Genomic DNA, 15,670 nt, shown 5'->3' with positions numbered 1-15,670 from the left:
GCTCAACACCTGCCAGTTAGTACCAGACTCAAATGTGTACACATCCAGTTGTTTTGAACACAGCCCCAACAAGCAGGCTTTTAGCCATTTACAGCCACCTGCCTGTTTTGCATCCTTCAGGAAACTGCGAGGGACACCTGCTAGTCACAGATTAGATAAACCCCGTGGTTATGAAGACCCCAAACTGCTGCTGCCCTTCGGGAGCTTTCTGACCCAGAGACTTCCTGCTGGGCTGCAGAGCAAGGTCATCTATCCCTAGGGATTTCCTCGCCCTCGTCTCCTTCTAGATGCCCCAGAGTCTCTGCGTTGTCTGGTTCTGGGAGGGACTTCCCACATACCGATCTGTCAAAGCCCGCCCAGAGAAAGTCTGTGTGTGTGTTACTGCCACCTCGTGGTCACATCTTTGTCCTTCACCCACCCTGAAATCCCTCCAGCCCCAGACTCTGACATTTCACAGTAAAGCAGCATGGCCAACAATGAAAGGCTTAACCTCAGGGACAGTCAAGAAGGCTGGGATGAGATGCCATTTAACTCTCATTTCATTGCCCCTGATCGAGAAGTCTGAAGCATTAGGGAAGATATGAATGCCAGTAGAAGTGTAAACTGACGTAACCACTTTGACTAAAGATGACACCGTCCTAAAAAAGTTAAACACTGACACACCCAGTCCCATCAATTGTACTCCCAGGTGAATACACCCAAGAGAAATGTTCGTACAGAACAAAGGCCATGCTCATAACAGCACTGTTGGAAATAGCAAAAAACGAGAAATTGCATAAATGTTCAGCAGCCGGAGAATGGATGAATAATGAGACACTCACATGATGGACTAATATGTAGCAGTGAAAATGAAAGAAATGCAATGAATCTTAGGTCAATGTCTATGCCCCCAGGATCCGTCTGTTGAAACCCTAGTGCCCAATGAGATAGTATTAGGAAGTGGCAGCATTCATGAGTGGGACTGGCTGCCTAAGAAGGAGCCCCCACGGAGGTCCCTAGGCCTCGCCATACCAGAAGTCTGCCACCAGGAAGAGGAGCATGCCGCCACCTGCTTCCAGCCTTCAGAACTGAGAAACCGGGGCGCACAGGTGGCTCAGTCAGTTGGGCACCAGACTCTTGGTTTCGGCTCAAGTCCTGATCTCAGGATCTTGGGATGAGCCCCACCTGGGACTCTGCACTCCGGCGTGGGGGGGGGGGGCGGGGGCGGGAACCTCTGGTTGAAGATTCTCTCCCTCTGCCCCTCCCCCCACTCGTGCCCTGAAATCAATCAATAAAAAAAAAAAGACGTGAAAAATAAATTTCTGTTGTTTTCCAAATCTGGGGTTTCTCAAGCAGCCTGAACGAACTCCGTAACATGTTTATGAAATAAGTCCAGAATGCTAGACAGAAGTTAAAAAAGCAACAGAAACTAGTATGTTGCTTAATGACTACAAATGTGAAAATATGTTAAAACAATGTAAGAGTTGTGTAAACACAAATCAGGATGCAAATAACTTCGGAGGGGGAGGCAGTAGCAGAGGACGGGGACCACGTAACCCGTCATGAAAGTCATCGGCAGTATTTTAGTTCTTGGGTCGGAGGCTGAGCGGGCCCGTTAAAGGGGATGTTCACCCTATGACTTTTTTTTTAAGCAGGCTGGAGCCCAGGGCGGGGCTTGAACTCGGGAGCCTGAGATCGATCGAGACCTGAGCTGAGACCGAGACAGGGGCTTAACCGCCTGAGTCCCCTAGGCGCCCCTCATTGTGTGACTTTTAAATACAGTAATGTGAACAAGCCATCCAAGGACCACGTCTTAGCAATGAATCCTGCGTCCTTGAGGCTCTCTAAAACAGCCATGGTACCCTCATACCGCGCAGGCTCGGCCGAGCACATCGGCAACGGCCGGGAGCTCACCTGCGGCCTCCCCAGCCCAGCACCTGCCCCCCAGCGAGCCCCCAACAACAACCGGCAGCAAAGCCCCGGCAGCCACTACGCAGACAAAAGAGGCGGCGGTCACGTGGTACTGCCGCCCACGCCCGGCGCGCCGTGACGTCACCACTGGGCGACCGGGCCATTGATTCCCGGCGGCTGCGGCGGCGCGGCTACGTGGTGGGGGCGGGCGGGGAGGGTCTGCGGCCGTGGCAGCCTCTGGGGTCGGGCCGCGGCCCGGAGGATCACCACACCCGGTAAGGAGGCTGTTTCCTTCTCCGCACACCCTTCCCGACCCAAGCCGCTGAGGGAGGGGGGCTTCGGGGAGGGGGCCCAGGGGAGCGCGCCCGGGGGGGGGGGGTGTGCGTGCGCGTGCGCCCGGGCGCGTGCTCCCCGTGTGTGCGCGCGTGCGCGCGTGTGTGTGTGTATGCCCGGCGCGCCCGGTGCGCGCGCGGATGCTCTGGCGCGCGTGCCATCGGAGGCCAGCAGCTGGGTACCACCGGCGCTGCTGCCCTCGGCGCGGACAGCGGCTGGACGCGGGGCACCGGGGCTCGTCCGGGTCCGCGCCGCCCTGCGTCTCCCCGCCGGGACCGCCTGCTCCCGCACCGCAGCCCCGGGGCAGCCCGCGCGGCCCCTGCGTGCCTCCCGCGGGGAAGGCGTGGGCGTCCGCCGCGGACAGCCTGCTGCGGGTCGCGGCCACCGCGCGGTGCCTCGGCCTGGCCCTGCTGCAGGAGGCCTAGTTGCGTCACCGCCCTGTCCTCCGCCCTCCGTCTGCTCGGCGTGGTTCTCGGGCCCCGCTAGAGGGTAAGCCTGCCGCAGGTGTTCAGTGTGATGTCAGAGTTTGGGAGACTTGCCTTCAAAAAGGGATACCTGTCATTGGGTCTTCAGTGCAGCGCGGGGGAGCCCCAGCAGGCGCTTGGCCGAGACGCCGGAGGCCGGAGGCCGAGCTGCTCTGGTAGCAGACTCGCGCACAGAGGCCTGCGCTGCTGCCGGGGAGGGAGGCCGGGGAGGTCACGGGGAGCGCAGGACGCAGGGGCATCAGCTTGTCGAGCAAACGAGAGTGATGGTGCCAACTTCTTTCTTTACCAAAGAAGGCTCGTTCCCATCGTTTCAGAGCTCCCGAAATATCTTTGTCGTTATTTAAACAAACAGTTGCGTGCTTGCTGTTTGGGAAGCAGAGGAATAAGAGTGGAAATGGGCATGAACTTTGGAGTCAGGTCTGCTGTTGGCCGTCTGTGTTACATTCAGTGAGTTATTTAACTTCTCCTACTCGGTCTTACCGACAAAATGAGGGTTATTATATCTACCTGGCAGGGCTATTGTCAGAATTTGAAGTGTCAAGCTATTATTAGTAAGGGTACAGCACCCAGGCACTTGAACTTGCTCCCTTGCTGAAGGCTTCCCTTGGGTACTGCTGACTGAGAAGGGGGGGAGCTTTTTGCTATTTTGGGTGTTTGCTATTCTGCTAAATGTGATGAAGCAGACTTGGGGGGGTAGTAGAAGAAGGAATCTCAGAACCCATAATCTCTCTACTAAAGACCTCATAAAATTTTAGAACTAGAAAGAAATTAAGGCCTTGCTTAATTATAGCTTCTCTTTATTGAGTACTTGCTATGTGCCTGACACCGTACAGAACACATTACATCCACTAATTTGATACCTCCCGCGACCCAGCGCAGTAAGTAAGCATATCCCCATTTTTCAGATGCAGAACATTAGTCTCGGCCAAAATCCTGACACTAGTTAATGGCAGAACTGGAACCCAGGCTTCTCAGGGTTGTTCTTTCTCAGTGACTAGAGTCCTAGTAGCATGAACCTGGGGTAATGGGGCAAGGGAGGCATAAGCGGAGATCAGAGGGCCAGTATTTGCTGAAAGAATAATATTTCAGATTGTTCAGTGATAAATTATCTTTTATTTTACATTTTACCCAGCATTGTCCAGATGTGAACCGAGATTTGGCCTTTTCACCCAGAGAAAAAGGAAAGGCTCATGGGCACACAGTGCTGGGATCGTGGGCACACAGTAGGTATTTGGTAAATACCTGTGGAAAGAAGAAAAAATCTTGAGGTATTGTTACTTCTGCCAGAATGAGACCCATTTCTTAATACACAAAGGCGTCCTTAAGTTAGCTGTTCTTATACGGTAATGGGGTAATATGAGCATCTTTCTTATTCACGGATTTAAAGATTTGAAGCTGTATTTCAGACCGGATTGATATTATTATCTGTGACCAACTGGTCGGAGTTTTCAGATATGTGAACAAGAGGATCTGAGCTTTGGGCATCTGTAGTGATCTCTCGAGATACAGTTATTTTGCTTTAACATCTGTTAGAATTGGACCATAACGGGTCCAGCCGCCTGAATTAAGTTTTCTGGAGAACACTGGGTGATTGTTTGGTATAGGGTAAAGAGTTCAAAATACAAGTTTGTGGCAACATTAAATATTTGGGAAAGACCTGTGACTGATGTGCATTAATGTGGGAATAGTAAACTGGTTTTAAACAGATGATATTCTTGGTGTCCTTGATCAGCTGTTCTGTGTTAGTTCTTTGAAGATGACTTCGGGCCATAGAATGGATTATATAAACTCACAGGTTTATATTACTCGTCCACGTAGACTGTAACTTACACACACACCCAAGGACCTGTCGTTGCTGCTTCTATACCTTCCAGATGCCTCAAAGCCACCTAGTTCACTGTCTGTATCAGACTTAATGGGAGAAACTCTCACAATCTGTCCTCCCTTCCCCCTGTACCCCATCACCACTATGTACACAGTGAAGTTCTTTCCCCCCAAAAAGGGCATATGAATGCAGTTGCGAATGGCAGAAACCCACCGTAAACTAACCGAAGCAAAAAAGAGCCCCCCCAGCCCCCTGTGATGATTTAAGTAAGAAGTCCAAAGATGAGTTTCAGGTATGGCTGGATCATAAGGCTGAAAGAATGTCATGAAAACTCTCTTGGCCCTGCCTTTCTCTGCTCCTTTTTGTTTACTGGCCTCATTTTCTCCTGCTGCTTTCTCTAGACGTGCTGAAAAAGCTGAGCACTGGCAGCCCCAAGCCAGTGACTTTACAGTTCTCATCTGCATTATAAACTAATTGTAGTGGCCAAGGAGACAGGGACGCCATGGGTGGTCAGGTCTGTGTCACAGGCCTACTCCTGGGAGGAAGGAGTAAATTGCTCCTCCATAACCACATGGAATGACTACTGTATGCATGTGTGTTCGCACACGCACCCGTATCCCACTCTTTGAGGCCCTTCCAGAGCCTTCCGACTGGAACGAGCCCCCTTGATTTTGTGTGTCCGTCGAGTTGTGGCTGTGTTTGTGCTGTGTTGTGGCACTGACCCTGAGCCTCCTGACCCTTCCACACCTGTGCAGCGGCTGCATCCGATTGCCTGCCTTCTGGACTCAGATCATGCTTCTCCTCCCAGAAGCCATCCTTGACTTCCGTCAGTGAGTCAGGCCCCCTTCTCTCCTGTTCATGGGTAAACCCCTGAACACAGCCCTGTTATAGATTTGGTTACTCCCATCCTGCGTCAGCATTAGTTCTCTTCCCAGCACTTACAACCAGCTTCTGTATATTGGTTTGTTTATTGCCTATCTCTCCTCGTTAGAACATCAACTTCGTGAAAATAACGAGGAAAGGATTTTTGTTTCATTTACTGCTGTGTCTCTAGGACCGAGGACAGCGCCTGCACGTACTGTGTGCTCAATAAATGTTTATTAAATGAATGAATGAAAATCTGCCCACAGGGAGAAATGCTGACATCGTGTTGATGAGGACTCCAGTCTGCACAGTATATACAGTAAATGTCTGTAACCTCCAGGACTGCGGGCCCACCCTGGAAAGGCAGAACCTCTCCCCAGGTCCTGCAGAGGCCAAGGGTCAGGCCCCAAGGAGAAGCCACATGGAAATTCCACCCTGTGAAATGTTTCCCTCCACACTCAACCCTTTCTGAACGATGATAGGTTGTATATGAAGGCTTTTCCGTAATCTGGGTCCTTCTCCTCAGGGTGTTTAGTCTTGAAACATTTATCTGAGCACTTACAATGTGCCAGGCACTGTTCTAAGCCTTTTATAAATAACTCATTCTTCGACTGGAGTTTTGGGAACAAGGGTTGTGAACTTTAAAACTTTTTTTTTTTCTTTTTAAATACCAAACACTCAAGAAAGGCCGGAATATCTCAACTAGAGGGCCGGCTGGATGGCTCGGTCAGAGGAGCAGATAACTCTTGATCTCAGAGAGGCGTGGCGGGGCGGGGGGGGGGGGGGGGAGGAGGAGTCCTAGCCCCACATTGGGTGTGGAGATGACTTAAAAATCTTAGGGGGGAAAAAAAAAACCCAATTAGAAAATTCTGCCAGCAGTGAGACCCTCTGTGCAGCTCATCTCCCCCTCCAGAGGCGGCGCTACCGCCTGTGTTCTGTGCCTCCTTCCTGGGGAGGGTTTTAGCTGTAGCCACTGAAGAGGTGAAATTACACGTACATATCCGTGTGTGTGCACAGTATCACAGCGTAGACCTCCCCGTACGTCCGCTCTGCATGCCCATCCACACCCCTTTCCTGTCCCGTGGCCAGGGTGCTTCTGCTGCACCCACCACTGCTCCCTGGGACACAAACCCACCAGAACAGGATTGCTCAGGTGTTGGTCTTTCAGCCTCTCCCAGGGAAGGCCCGCAGACCACATCCATCTTCCCAGGTGACTGGGCTTTCCCTTCTGAGAACCCTGTCCCGGCCACGCCCACTCCCTTTGGTTTCTTCTTTTCACACACACCAGTAGTTGTGGTAGTAGTGGAGACTTGGGGGGCTGGTGTTTAAGACCACACTCACCTCCACCTGCCGAGGACCAGGTGTAGTCCCGACGCGCTTCCAGAGAAGTGAGTCCCCATGTCCACTGCCAACGCCCAGCGCTCTGTGCACCCAGCGCTCTGTGCGCCTGTCGCAGCCTGCCCACCCCAGGACTGGGTATTTTAACTAAAAAAGGAAAATATTCACTACGTTGTCTGGCTTTAATTTGCATCTTTTGTTATGATTAAGTTTGAATTCTTTTTGCATATGCTTACCATTTTTATTTCTATTTTTTAAATTCTCAGTTAATATTTGTCTATTCACTTAATTGCATTTAAGTTACTTTTTTTATAAATTACACAAATTCCCTAAAAAACCTGAGTATGTGCTCATGATAAAAACAAACAGAAAACTTATTTGCTGTGACTATTTTTCTAATTTGTTGTTTGCCATCTACTTTTGGCTTTTTCATTAAACATACAAAACCTATTTTTCATTATTCTGTAGACAAATTTTGTACTTTTTGATTTCTTCCTTTGCTTGTAAGCTTTAAAATGTTTTTTCTTCATTCTGTATTCTAGTATTATGTTTTGCTTTTTTATTACCTTAAGCTAATATTCACTTTTATTTCCAATTTTAACAAAATATTTGATGAAAGTATTGTGTAATGTTTTAAATAAAATCAGTTTGAATTAGATGAAGGTCGGTCTATGTTTTATTTTATATTACATGAGTGTATATATCATCTATTTTTCCTTTTTAAAGGCATTTACTAGACGGTCAAAGCCTAGGAGTCTGTGAACCTGAGGTTGGAATGTGTGTACGCTCTCTTAATTTTGTGTCCTTAGCATGTCCATGAACCGCTGCGTGGGTGGCGTTATCGGTGGCTGCTGAGCTACCATAAGACGCTCTTGTCCCACTGGCAGCTTTTTGGTGTGTAGCCAAGAGGATGAGTTTAGCCCCTTCCAATTCCCTCATCCCACTGTTTCCTGAAGACTCTTTTTTATTATGATACAATTATATATAATAGCAAATATTTCAACGAATATTGACAAATATGACAAATATATACCATTTAATCACCATCCAGATCAGGAAAATAAAACATTTCCATCACCCCAGAAAGTTCCCTCCTGCCCCTTCCTCGTCATCCCTGTCCCCAGAGGCCACCACTGCTCTGAGGTCTGTCACCCCCATAGACTAGTCCTGCTGCTCCAAAATCTCACATAAACAGGACTCTGCAACGTGCACTTGCGTGTGCGGCTTCTCCAAGTTGGGCTCAGGCGTTGCCCTCTGTGTGGATATACAGCAGTCTACGCACTCACCACGTGACAGACGTTCGGTTTGTTTACAGTTTAGGGCTTTTAAGAATAAGCTCTGTGAATATTTTTCTTCTTTTTTATTGAGGGTACAAAGCACATAACGTGAAATTTACTGTCTTCCGTTTTCAAGCGTACAGTGCAGTAGCGTTACCTACCTTCTCATCGTGAAACATCCAGAACTACTTCTCTTGCAAATCTGGAACTCTGTACCCGTCAGGCACCCAAGACACCCGTCTTAGCCCGGCTCTGGGAACATTCTCCGTCAGTTTCTGTGTGGCCGTTTCTGTGTATTCTCCGCGGTGAGGACCTGGGAGCGCCCTTGCTGTAGGAGCCGAGTCGCGTGCTTAGCCTTGGAAGGAGCTGCCGGGCAGCTTCCGAAGTGGCGGCTGCATTTCGTGTCGCCACCGCGGTGTCAGAGAGTCCGCTGGCTCCATGTCCTGACTCAGTTTACATATTGCGAGTTTATTTTAGCTATACCGTTAGCTGGGAAGTGATGTGGTGTCGTATAGTGTTGCCACATAATATTTTAATCATTTATTTACACGGCTGCTTCCATGACTAGGCTCTGAGCTTCTTAAGGGCAAGCTTCACGCCATTTGTATTTATCTTTTTATTCTTACTGACCCCCTCCATTTTGGGGGTGATAGATGCTTTGTAATAGAAAACTTGAAAATTGTAGGAAACTGTGAAATGAGTAAGATCCCCGGTAACCCTGTACACCCACACGTGTTGGTGTGTCTCACACGGTGCCGTGTCGCCTGCACCGCAAGCTCGTTGGCTCTAGCCTTGGTTGATTCAGCCGCTCGGCAGTGTCCCAGCCAGGCTTCCGGTCTGCCACCTCAGCGCATCGCCTGTCCACCGCAAGGGACCTTCATTACAGGAAACCAGGACAGCTTGTTGTGTGTTCTTGGCCAGAACTGTCACTTGTATCACTGGCAAGAAAAACGGAGTGGCCAAGAGGAGGTTATTAGAGGAATTGCAATCCCCCCTCTGGGTCTGGGGAGATAGTCTGGCCTCAGGAAAGTGGACAGAACCAGGACTGTCTCAGAAAGAAAGGCTTAGTTGTAGGGCAGGTGGTGAGCAATACTTCCCACTCAGGCATGTTGTTTCCCAAAGCTGAAATTGTTCTCTATCTGCCGTTTCGTGTTCTGTTCACTTATTATGATTTAAACATTTTCCATGGCATTAACTCTGTCAATACCACTTTTATGTGTTGTGTAATGCATGACTGTTCCAGAATCTACAGGACCATGTCTCCAGTTGTAGACATTCGAGCTGTTTCCAGGTTTTTCCCTGTTGTGAACAGTGCCATAGCAAACATAACTTCTCATACGAGATTTCAGATTCTCTTCCTCAAGGTAGATTTTTATGATTTTATTATTATGGTTATTAGTAACAACTAGTAATAGGATTACATATTTTTTAAGTAGGCTCCATGCCCAGCGTGGAGCCAACACAGGGCTCAAACTCATGACCCTGAGATCAAAACCTGAGCTGAGACCAAGACTCGGACCCTCCACTGACTGAGCCACCCAGGTGCCCCTACGATTATATTATTAATGATCATCGTTGTCAACTATTAACTGAGGTTATGGACATTTAAGACATTTGATGCACAACGTCAGGTCACCTTATAAAACAGTGGAGCCTGTCATTGGTCTTACCGCCAGTGTAGTGAAGTGCCTGTTCTCCTCCTCTCCTCACTGTCTCCTTCCCCCGCCTCGGCTTTGCTCCCATCGTTGGTATATACTTGCTGCACGGATCGTTGTTGACTTGCTTCTATCGCCAGAGCCCGGAGCTGGGTCACAGGGCTGTAAGACTCGCAGTGCTCGGGAGATGCAGACACTACGAGTAGTCGAATGGTCAGCTAGTGACAACGACCGTGAGGAAGGCTTGCCTAGGTTACGGCTAGTGTAGTTTATGTGGCTTCTGCCCTCGCGTAGGGACAGGACTTGAGAAAACAGGGTTGACTTGGCTTTTCAAAGCTGCAAGGATGCTCTGTGGCTGTGGGACAAACAGAATGGTAGGTGACTTTTGTGAAGTCTGATTAGAGGAGGCTTGGCCAGGAAGTGGGGGCATAACTTCCGACCTCGTTAGGACCTTGGGCCTTTATCCAAAGACGAGTGGGTAGCCATAAAGGGTTTAAAGAAGGGAGATGGCAGTGACCTAATCATATCTGAGAACATTTTGGATAGGGCCAGGGTGGATTCCTAGAATCCAAGATTAGATTGTGAAGGTACGCATGGAGTCCCCAACTAGCACTGAGTAATCTCATCTTTTATTACCAATTTTATGAATGAAGACATAGATCATACTACATTTTCATGTCGTTAGTTATTAGTACGATTGAGTATTTTCCCAGGTGTTTGACAGGCATTTGTACTTGTGAGTGTGTGAGATTCTTTTTATTGAATGTAGTTTTCATGGGGACAGCTACGTGTCGTGGCCAAGAGCACCTGGTCTGGAGCCAGAACGCCTGAGTCTGAAGCCGGGCTCTGGCACCTGCTGGCTGTTACCTTGAACGACCTCTGTAGCTTTGGTCGGCCTCAGTTTCCTCTTCTGCAACATGGGGACAGCAGTAGTGTCTCTCGTAGGTGATTGTGGGGATTCCAGGCTAGAGCGCAGCGCCGGCCCGCGTGAGCCCCGCGTCTGTACGCGCTCCCTTGTTTACGTCGCCGACGTACACGTATACTCAGGAGCTCTGTCTTGCATGTGTGTTGTAACAGTGGTTCCCTCCCTGTTTTCATTTTTTTACTAACATATTTTTAAACTTATTTTCAAACAGTGTCATATTTTTTGAAGTACAAAACTTATCTGCAGCAAACAGATGTCCTTCTCCTTTCTGATATCTTCCATTGCTGTGAAATAAGTCATATATACTGACTTTGTTTTTTAGTGTTTTTATTTAAAATACAGATAATCCTTTAATCCATTTGTAATTTATGCTAGCTTATTAATGTAAGGCAAGACTGTAAATAGATTTTTTCCCCCAGAAAAGCCAACGAATTGGCTGAGCTCCATGTTTTGACAACCCTTCTTCCACTCACTGCTGCTTTTGGCTTCCTGTCGAGCACCGGACCCGTACACACACTGAGGTCTATTTAGGGCATGTGGCTCTGCTCTGTCAGTCTGTAGCTCCATTCTTGTATGATACCAGTGCTGCCATGAATTCCGTAGATATCCACTCCTCACCGCTCTAACCTCATTAGAATTTGCAATGAACTGTTATTCAGTTTGACTCTCGCTGGCACCCAAAAACTGTTCCACCGTCACGTTCAGGGTTGGTGTATCCTTCTGTTTAAGACATATATTCTTCAGTAGGGTTTTATACTTTTCCACTTGTAGGCTGTTCACATTCCTTGAGATTATTTCTAGATGTTTCTCCCTCCTTTTTAAAATTTATTTGCTGTTAAGAATATAGTATTTTTACACTACATATAAGGAGGAAGTTGTGTTTTGTATATTTTTCTTATATCCGGCCATGTTCCTTGACTGCCAGGTTTCTAAGAGTTTTTCATTCTGCGATCAATTAGAGTTTTGGTATTATCTGCACATAATGTTTTTTCTTTACTTTTAAGTTTATCTCCAATTTCTGTTTTCCATTACATGCTAGAATTTCCAAAAAATGTTTAATACCATATTTCTTTCACTCTAAGACTGATTAGCATAGAGCACGCTAATGATTCAGGATAGCTTTCGAGGACTACCATATGAAGTGTACCACACATTGTAATTCACATGACAGTATCAGAAATGTTAGGGTGCGTCTCGGAATTGAAGAAATAAGGTAATAGTAGTAATGGTGGCCCTCCTTATTTTCTCCTTTTACTGGGAATGCCTGACCCATTTTAAATATGGTATTAGCTGTTGCTTTGTTGTTATATATTTTCGAATGAAACAAGAGAGTCTAATTCTGCCGGACGGTAGTGAGAAAGGTGTACTGTCTGGTCTAACCAACAGGTGGAGACGGGGCTGTGCGTGCGTCCTCTCTGACGCACAGATCCCTGGCTGCAGAGCGTGGTCTCTGCTCGTTTGTACTTGGAGCTCCCTGGTTGGCCCTGACCATCAAGGATGGTGTCTTCGCTTCCCAGAGCTGCAAATTTGGTGGCTCGAAACAACAGAGTTCTGGAGGCCAGAGATCTGCAAGCCGTGTCCCCAGGCTGAAGTCACGGTGTGAGAGGGTGGGCTCCCCACAGGGGCTGTCGGGGAGAAGCCCTTCCCGTTCCCGGGGGCTGCCCGCATTGCTTACCTTGTGGCGGCGTCACTCCCGTCTCCAAGGTCGGCCTCTTCAGACCTCTCTGCACTCGCCTTCTCCTCAGTGTGGTTGGGGACGTTTGGGAAACTGTCAGTACTGAAGGAAAAGCTTCTAAAGACGTGTGTTAGGAATAGCAAAGCCTTTTTCATTCCCTTTGGCAATAACACTGTAGACACCTGGAAATGACACTAGTTCAGCATCCAGAAAGTCCACTGAGATTTCTACAGGAGCCCCTCAACCCCCACCCCTCTGCTGTCCCCAGTCTCCTCTTTGGTCCCCAGGTCTACAGCAACAGGGACAAGGACAGAGTACATTTCTTCTAAGACTGTTATGAAGACAGAATTAAAAACTGCACAAAGAAAAAAAATGCTTAAAGAAAAAAGTCAAGTCAGCGTATCGTTTATTTAGTAAATTGGTCATTCAAGGAATTGGCCGTTTGGCAAACGGCTGTCCAGCGATTGGCTGTTGGTGACATCAGCCTGCTTACCCAGGAAACAGTGCAGAGCTGCGGGGTAGAGGCAAGTCTGCCGTGCACAGGGCTGTACCCGTCCCTCTGCCTCCTGCAGACCATGGAGATGGGGACATTCGTCCTGCAGGAAGCTGGGACTAAGCCCATCCACTCGCAGGCTGGGTCCTAGGGAAGACGAAAAGGCCAGGAGTGCATGGGAGGTCCCCCCCTTTGGACCCTGACTCACGGAGCCCAAATGTGGGCCAGGAGCCAAACTAGAAGTCAGTCATATGCCATGTGCCCGGCCAGTCCGGCGTAGGGGAGGCGGACTGAGGGTGTCAGGGCTTGATGCATAAAGTCACAAGAAGGTCATCTTGGGGGGTTTTATAAGACGAAGTATGTGTCGACAGTTAACTTCCATGTGAAAATTTAGCACAGGCCTGCTAGCCATTATTCTTACACGGTTTTGACATTATTACTAATCCTGTACCTTTCACGTTGGATGACACTTGATGTCTCAACGCCTGGCGCCTGTAGATAGTTGGTAAATACCACTTTTCTTTCATTTGTGGATAATTCTGCTTGGGCACAGGCAGGTGCTGCTAGTGGAGGCGCTATTAGCGACCCCTGGGGCTTCTGCGGTACTTGAGGCATCGCTTACCTTACTGTAACTTCAAGAGCCAGTCTAGTCATGAACGCCAGCCGTCAGCATAAATACAAGTGCAGAGCACTGCTCACCACTGGGCAAGTCACCGGTCTGTGCGCAGAAAGCCTTACGGGTTATCAGAGCAAGCGGGGCTCCTGTGGGAAGACCCCGAGAAGGTTGCGATTCCGTTGCTATGGCAGTAGCTGTTTCCGTGAAATCAAAAACCCAGAACCGAAGAGAAACGACAACCAAAAAGGCAGGCAGCACATGCATGCTTCGCAGCTCTGTGAATTGCTTAGTATGGATTTCCTAGGAGTTAGGACAAGAACAGGAGTTGATTGGGACAGCTGGGGGGCTCAGTTGGCTAAGGGCCCCCTGCTCAGCAGGGAGCCTGCTTCTCCCTCTCTCTCTGCCCTTCCCCCTGCTTGTGCTCTGTCTCTGTCAAGTAAATAAATAAAATCTTGAAAAAACAAACAAAACAAAACAGGAGTTTATTTATGTGCGTGTCCTGTTCTGAAATGATGCCCTAGTAGTTAAAAGTAACTTAGTAATTTATTACTTTTTTAATAACATGTCGCAAGTTAAGTAGCAAACACTCACAGGCAGGGCCTTTCTGTTGCCGCGTGGCTCTCTGAGCAAATACTGAAGGAGTGGCGGACGTCTGCTTTCCCGAAGGGACACAGATGGTTCACTTGAATGTAGCCCGTATGTGCATCAGGCCCGGCTATAGGAAATGAGGGGGTAAAAGGACTGCTGTAAATATGCATCCCTGCACACAGTCAGTTTATACATAACAAGTCAAATTAATCATTTCAAAGCCAGACTAACATTTATAGTTAAAAAGCAAAGACAACAGAGATTGGAGACTAAAACCACCCCGGGAGCCCAGATGATATCGCATCCTTCCCCACCATTGGGGGGTGCAGGCCCCTGGAGGCACACAGGGAGCCAGAGCTTGGCCGTGTTACGTGGAAGGCAAGCTTTGAGAGTGGGGGGGGGGGGGGCTGTTTCACGCATGCCTTATTTTAGATGGTAACTCTCATTTAGGCATTTAGGCGGTTGCTAGAAAGGAGCCCTAGGTGGTACGGAAACAGGAGGACTTACATTTGGGGTTACCTCACAAGCAGACACTCAGGGGCCCCCAGAGGGGAGCACCTGTGTGTTCTTGGTGCCTTTATGCCCAGAGGAAGCACGGGAAAGGTAGGCAGCGGTGAATGAACAGCAGGGGACTGAGGTCAGTTTGCATTTTCTGAAATTTTCTTCAATTGACATGTTACTTTTGGTTCATTTTTTAAAAGTGCTCCATCCAGCTTGTCGAGCCCTACAGTAGAACAGCACAGAGATTGACATCAGCACCCCACAGGCGTGTGGGAGCCAAAGCAGTCACGGAGGGGGGTGGTGGCCCCTGAGGGGGACCGAGGACGGCAGCTGCTGCTGTTACGCGGCACGCGCCGACCTCTCGGGAGCTCGTGTCCCCTTCCGCTTCCGCACCGCGTCCTGTGTCAGCCTGAACGGGACCGGGGTGGCAGTGGCGCAGCTTCCCCTGCTCAGCTGTTGTGACTGAGGCTTTTCCAGAGCAGTCTCGTACAGGGTCAAAGGCTGTGGGGTTGTTTAGCTGGAAGGCAGGAACACCGAGGTAAGACCGGACACATGTCACTTACCTGGAAAGGGAGACAGGCTGGAAGGACAGTGGGGAGGTTTGTGGTTGTTCTGAACGTTTTCAGGTTGTGAAGTGTAGCACCTCCGTGCAGAAATGTGCACAAAGCGCAAGCGTGTCCCTTCGCGAACCGTGGGAAAGCAGCCAGTCGCTCTTGCCGCCACCCACGTCAAGCTCTAGAGCGGCGCCCGCACCGGAATATCCCGTCCCCGTCAGAACACCCTCCTTCCTCCCAGAGGGGAGCCCGTCCTGGCTTTCATGCAGCGCCTGCTGCAGCTCGGCCTGGTTTGGGACTCACGCACCTGGAACCAGACAGGATGATGTGTGTGACTTCGTCCGTCGCTGTCCTGTTGCGATCATTCCCCAGCTCGGTGCACGTGGTTACAGTTCTTTCACATCTGCCCAATATCCCATCATTGGCATGGGCCACCCTTCATCCATGTTACTTTTCTTGGGCGTTCGGGATGCTTCCAGGCTGGGAGCTGTCACGAGTGAGGTAACGGTGAGCCCCTTGTACGTGTACCCAGGTCTGGAAGTGGAATTGCTGAATTGTAGGGTGTGTATGTTCATGCCTTCCTGCGTCACGGTAAACAGGTTTCCTGTGGCGATCTGGAGCTGCTCTGCACACGCGCCCCCTGGTCTGGTC

The 15,670-nt window shown here is 49.3% G+C and overlaps 1 protein-coding gene and 1 long non-coding RNA gene across 5 annotated transcripts in view; one reads left to right on the top strand and one right to left on the bottom strand.

The window, feature by feature from the left end:
- Nucleotides 1–2,066: 2,066 nt before the first annotated feature.
- The window catches only part of ADAR (adenosine deaminase RNA specific), a 38,242-nt gene continuing 24,638 nt past the window's right edge, over nucleotides 2,067–15,670 (top strand). The window contains exon 1 of the mRNA XM_087854704.1: nucleotides 2,067–2,165. The gene's annotated coding sequence lies outside the window, so the exon portion shown is untranslated. The remainder of the gene's footprint in view (nucleotides 2,166–15,670) is intronic.
- LOC123783481 (uncharacterized) lies at nucleotides 7,388–15,664 on the bottom strand. Of its 4 annotated transcripts, none has more exons than XR_015721391.1 (8): nucleotides 15,327–15,664; nucleotides 14,472–14,688; nucleotides 13,968–14,091; nucleotides 13,383–13,676; nucleotides 12,761–12,907; nucleotides 12,268–12,449; nucleotides 9,683–10,022; nucleotides 7,388–8,950 (listed from the first exon to the last, which is right to left on the bottom strand). It is a non-coding gene; the product is annotated as an uncharacterized LOC123783481 (long non-coding RNA). The 4 variants fall into 4 exon arrangements; XR_015721389.1 differs by having other exon boundaries at nucleotides 13,383–13,522; XR_015721392.1 differs by lacking the exon at nucleotides 15,327–15,664 and adding an exon at nucleotides 14,824–15,279 and having other exon boundaries at nucleotides 13,383–13,522.

Source organism: Ursus americanus, chromosome 2 (genome assembly GCF_024610735.1).
Source record: "Ursus americanus isolate L20-20 chromosome 2, mUrsAme1.1.p, whole genome shotgun sequence".
In the NCBI taxonomy this organism is placed as follows: Eukaryota; Metazoa; Chordata; class Mammalia; order Carnivora; family Ursidae; genus Ursus; species Ursus americanus.
This window is presented reverse-complemented; position numbering and strand designations above follow the sequence as displayed.